This window comes from Vipera berus, assembly GCF_964194415.1.
Source record: "Vipera berus genome assembly, contig: HAP1_SCAFFOLD_302, whole genome shotgun sequence".
In the NCBI taxonomy this organism is placed as follows: domain Eukaryota; kingdom Metazoa; phylum Chordata; class Lepidosauria; order Squamata; family Viperidae; genus Vipera; species Vipera berus.
In genome coordinates this window covers 30,487-36,459 of record NW_027673459.1, presented here as the reverse complement: position 1 = coordinate 36,459, position 5,973 = coordinate 30,487, and positions in this window count along the sequence as shown.

Below are 5,973 nucleotides of genomic sequence, written 5' to 3'. Positions count from 1 at the left end.
TTTCTCACCTGGCAGTCCAGGCCACCCCAAGGAGTAAACCACTCTGGGATCTTTTCCTGCAACTCCGCTCACATACCGCCCCCCCCTGCCCCGGATTTGGGCTGTCGGAAAGAAGGAGGAGAACGTGGGCGGAAAGGGTGACTCGTTCAACTTGGCTCTCATCCAGCCCAGCCACTTAGCCTGATTGATACAGCTTGCTTGGTATGGGCAGGGTGTACGATGTCTCTCGCACCCGGAGCCGGCAGCAGGACACGTCTGGGTGAAGGAAGGCAAGGTGGAACAAGCAGAGGAGGCTGAAGGACCGGCCGGCGGCGCAAAGCTTGGAACCAAAACAAACAGCAGTGTAAGGACTGTGTGAAAAGCAGGCTGTTCGTCCATGCCCCGTGGCAGCGATGGCCTGACTGCCAAGCTGGGAGCCCAGCATGCCTCGCTGTCCCACATTTCCCTCTTTCTCCTCTCGTTCTCTTCTTTTCCCGCCTAGAACTGATGGTGTTACCTAGTTTGGTAATGAAACTCCTGCAAGGAAACCACCCAGCTCAAAGATCACCAAGGACCCCACAGTCAACCTCCTCCTCCTCTTCCTAGCAATGTTGATGTAACTTAGTTGGGTTATGAAATGTCTGCAAGAAAACCACCCAGCTCTGAGGGCATGATGACCCTAAAGAAACTATTTGCATAACTATAGATGTATCCTGGAAACTGCTAGGGAGGGACCGTTGGACCCTCCTCCCCCTTTCCAGTCATTCCGAGCTCTGCTGCCGCTTTGCCCTCCCGTAAGCAGCCCTTCCCTCCTGGGAATCCAGACCACCTTCCACTACAGTTCCCTGAAAGAGGGTTGCAAGATTTGCGGTTAAAGTGACCTCGACTTCTGAGTAGCCAGCAGAGTCCCTATGACCGTGGTGGCGAACCTATGGCACACGTGCCACAGGTGGCACGCAGAGCCCTCTCTGTGGGCACGTGTGCCGTTGCCCCAGTCCTAGGCCTTCAGCTGGGTTTTATCAAACCTTTTCGCTTTAGGCCTCCAACATCGTGCGCAAAAAAACAGAAAAAGGTTCAATCAATCAATTTCAACCTCGTGGGGAAAAAAAAAGATCTCGCAAAGTTGGAATTGATTGATTGAACTTTTTAGTCCCAGCCAGTCTGCCGTTACCACTGCAGCCACGCCCACCCAATGGGCCACGCCCACCCAATGGGCCACGCCCACCCGGCACCCGATGATACATAAGAGGGTTTTGGATTGCAGTTTGGGCACTCGGTCTCTAACCGGTTCGCCATCACTGCCCTGTGACATCCAAAACGTAGGATCTCTGGGAGGGATGACACGATCCCGCTCTCTACTCCCCATCTCCGTCCCTTTTCCGTTCTCCTGCTTGAGAAGGGGGTTGGACTAGAAGTCTTCCAAGGTCCCTTCCCACCCCGTGATTCCCATACACTCCGCCAACCTTGCTCTTTGGCCTCTCAGCTGCAGCTCATTCCGCTACTGCCTGGCTGGGAAGCGAGGGCTGCAGCTGTGGGCCCATCATCCACGCTGGTGCTGGCAGCTTTATAATTACGGGCTTGGGGAAAGAATTTGGTGATTACACCGAGCTAGCCAGATTTTGACGTTAACCCTCTGAATGCTCCTTCCCCTTGGGGGTGAGGGGCCTGGACCCTCGGTTGGAGTAGGGAGCCCCAGGGTTCAAATGTATTTTTTGCGCAGGGTCCAGCATTTGGCACCTAGACCCTGTCATCTTTCCTGTTTATGTTACTATTTTCTTTTTTTTTATTTAAAAAGTTTTACAATACATTTTAACTTTAATCCCCCCCTCCCCCACCCCCACCCAACCCTCCCTATCCCTTCCCCCCATTCCCTCCTCCCCCTTACTATTTTCAAAATGCACGTTGCTTAATTTTTCTTGCTCTTTTTTTATTTATTTTTTTATTTTTAATTCCATTTATATCCCACCCTTCTCCGAACACTCAGGGCGGCTTACAAGCTTAGCAGTAGCCTTCATTCAATGTATATGCCTGCTTATTAGGGCTTTCACACACACACACCCAAGCGGCATTATTACAAAGTCAGCTTAATTGCCCCCAACAATCTTGGCCCTTCCTTGACTCCTGGAAGGGAAATAGGTCAGTTTATAGCGGTTACCCCTTTCGTTCATTCGTGGGTAGTCACAGGCAGTTCTCACCACCACAATCGAGATCAGGATTTCCCTCACTAAGCAAAGCGGTCGCTTGCTAAGTGAGTCGCACTCGAGTTCACAAACCCTTTTCGCCACGGTTGTTAAGTGAATTTGTGGCTGTTAAGTGAATCCAGCTTCCCCCGTTGACTTTGCTTGAGGGAACCTGGCTGGGAAGATTAGAAATGGTGATCAGCTGATCCCAAAGGCTGCAACCGTCATAAATGTGAACCAGCTGCCAAGAGTCCGAATTTTGATCACGTGACCACGGGGATGCTGCAGTGGTCATAAGTGTGAAAAATGGTCGTAAGTCCCTTTTTTCAGCACTGTTGTAACTTCAAGCAGTCATTCAAGGAAGGTTTGTAAGTCAAGGACAACCTGAACACGCCCACTATATTTAAATATTTATTTCCAGGTGGGAGAAATACCCCTTAGGAGAACAAACATCCTTCTTCAGTGGAAGATGTTTCCTCATTCTTTGCTTATAATTATTTAAATTTATAGTTGCCAAACTTGTCCACTTTAAGATTTGTGGACTTCAACTCCCAGAATGCCCCAGCTAGCTCTGAATTCTGGGAGATGTAGTCCACACTTCATGATTTTTTGCTAGCATACTGGCTGAAGAATTCTGGCAGTTGAAGTCCACAACTCTTAAAGTGGACATGTTTGGAGACCCTTGATTTAAAATAAAGCCCACCCACTCTCAGGAGAATCTCCTGTTGCGTTTTGTGTCTTGTTACAATAGGGATCAAAGTTGCATTTTATTGACGGACAAATTCACTTGCTCTGCGTGCCAATCATAAGGGCAGCTGTTGACACCCTCCCCCTCCCACCACCACCACCAGTCCCACGTATCCCGATGACATCATGCAGATCTGTAACCTTTGCCAGGTGACGTCATCAGGTGGGGTTGACATTCCTTGGGATTCGTTTCCCCATTTTCCTGCCATTTTGCTTTTTCAGGAACGCCATGGGCTTCTTCAGTTTTGGGGGGGGAAACAGGAAGCGGAAAAAATCCTCTTTTTTCCAATTTATTTTCCCCGTCTCTCTTATTTCTCTTTTTTTTCTTTCTTTCTTTCTTTTTTTTAAAAAAAACTGTTTAAAAAGCTGGCAAATTGCAAACTTGAAAAGAGTGTGTGGGGGGGGATTAACAATATGCCCCCCCCCAGCTTCTGCCCCGTTCCCTTCCCCATAATGTGAGCAGCTTTCTAATTCTTGCATTAAATGCTTTTAATTATAGGAGCATTCTGTCTGACCTGTGGGGTTATTTCGAGAGAGGAAAAATGAAGGAATTAAAGAAAATGACAGAGGAAATTGCAGCAATTAGCGGGGCTGGTATTGTTCCCGATTGTCTGTCAAGTGGGTCTCTGTTTGTTAGTTACAAGTAAATTCGTACAGATAACTGTTCTGAAACGGCATCTCCGAAGCTGCCACAGTGATTTAAAAAGACAGAGAGAGAGAGAGAGAGAGAGAGAAAAAAGAAGAAGGGAAAAAAGAGGCAAAAATATGATTTTTATTTTTTGTTGTTTTTTCCCCCTTGGAAAACCAGTTGCCCCCAAAACTGGGGCTGCTTCCACCCCATGTCTAAAGCTGCCTAAAGCAAACAAGCTGTCTTTGGGGTTAGCTTCTAGCTACAGGTTGTCCTTGACTTACGACTCCCGTTTCAGCCCAAAACTTCCATTGCTAGGCGAGATTGTTGGGAAGTGAGTTTTGGGAAACTTTTGGGAAGTGAGCCCGATTTTTACGCCCTTTCTGGCCACCATTGTTAAGAGAATCGCTGCAATTGTTAAGAGGGAAGCCGTTCCACCGATTCATTGTTTGGACTGTTGGGAAATTCCTCCTTAGTTCTAGGCTGCTTCTCTCCTTGATGAGTTTCCATCCATTGCTTCTTGTCCTGCCTTCAGGGGCTTTGGAGAATAGGTGAACCCCCTTTTTTCTGGGACAGCCCCTCAAAATATCGCAATATGCTATCATGTCCCTCCTACTTCTTATCTTTATTAGACCAGACATTCCCAGTTCCCTCAATTATTCATTGTATGGTTTAGCTTCCAGCCCCTTTAATCACAGGAGTGTCCAAGCTTGGCCACTTTAAGACTTATGGACTTCAACTCCCAGAATTCCCCAGCCAGGGGAATTCTGGGAGTTGAAGTCCACAAGTCTTAAAACAGCCAACTTTTGACACCCCTTCTTTATCATCTTGGCTGCTCTTCTCTGCACTTTTTCCAGAGTCTTAACTTCTTTTCTGTCGTGCGGTGACCAAAGCTGGATGCAGGATTCCAAGTGTGGGCTCAACCACCTAAAAACAAATTACTAATAAATGAACACACAAATGAATAAGAAACAAAACAGCCCGCAAACTCCTTGGAACTTCTGAACAGTTGTACCATAGAAAAATCGGAGATGCGATCAGGAAAGAGCTCCGGATTCCTCTGTGGATCAAAGAATGCGCCCTGTTTGGCATTCCGCACACGTGTGGGTCCCTTTGAGCCCACCTTCCTTCCCCTGCTTGGCCCCCAGCCAGTTGTGTGGGGGGGGGGACGGTGAGGCTGCAGGAAAGGTTAACTCAGGGGCCATGGAGCTTTTCAGCTTGATTGGGGGTCTCGTGAATGCCGGGCTGATAAGTATTCGCCTCTCGTCTGGCAGGAATGCTCAGGACACAATGGCTCGTCCTGTCCTCCCCCCCTTCCTTCCCCCTCCTGCTCTATCCTTGGCTTCCCCCAAATTTAGCACCTTCCTTCGCCTCTGCCCCCCCCCCCCCCCGTCCTAGGTAAGGGTCCTGGCCAGAGATCCTCCTCCACAGACACCAGCCAAAAGCACTTCCTATTCGTTCCTTGTCTAGATATTCCTGGATCAAATTAACCCACATCTCTCTCTCTCTCTCTCTCTCTCTCTCATCTCTATGTTATCTAATATATCACTATCTATCTTATATATAATCTTTCTGTATCTATCTTCTCTATCTATCTCTGTGTATCTCTATCAATCTATCTGTATATCATCTATATCAATCTTCTCTACCTTATCTGTCTGTCTATCTTATCTATCAATCTATCCTCTCTATGTGTCTGTATATATGTATTGATATGTGTATATCTTTGTGTGTGTGTGTGTGTTTCTTTATTTCTGTAGCTTAACTGTCCATCTACCTCGGAGAGGAGCCCCAGGGGGTATATTTCAGTTGCAAAAGTTAGAATTTAAGTATGGATAGTCCTCCACCTAACGTTTGTTTAGCGAACGTTTGAAGTTACAGTGGCACTGAGAAAAATGACTTAAAAAGTGAGCTTTGTTGACTGGAGAATTCTGGAAGTTGAAGTTTATCCCTCTTAAAGGGGCAAAGGTTGAGAAACCCTTGGTCTAGATCAGGGCTGTCAAACTGCCGGCCCACGGGCCGGACGCATCACATGGAAGCTCTGCCCACCCCATTGCCGGCAATGGCAAAACTGTCCCGATACATTGCATGACGTCATGTGACATGGCGAGTTTGACACGTCTGGTCTAGATCTAGTTCCAGAGCTCATCTGGGTGGGGAATCTAAGGGAATCTGTGGTCTGTTGTTTAAGATCCCCCAACTCTGAGCTGAGGTTTGGAATCTGAGTGCTAACTTGGAGAAGAAAAGCAGAGTAGGCATATAAATTGATTGAATGAATGCATGAGTGAGCGAGCAGATATCACAGGAGCATTGATTCCTCCTAGCCAGATCCTGCCCATAGCAAGGGATCTCTCAGGCTTCATGACCCCAAGAAGCTGACTGGGAGGGTTGCCACTTTGGATCCTCCTTGCTGACCCTGAGATCTTGGTTTCTCTCCAG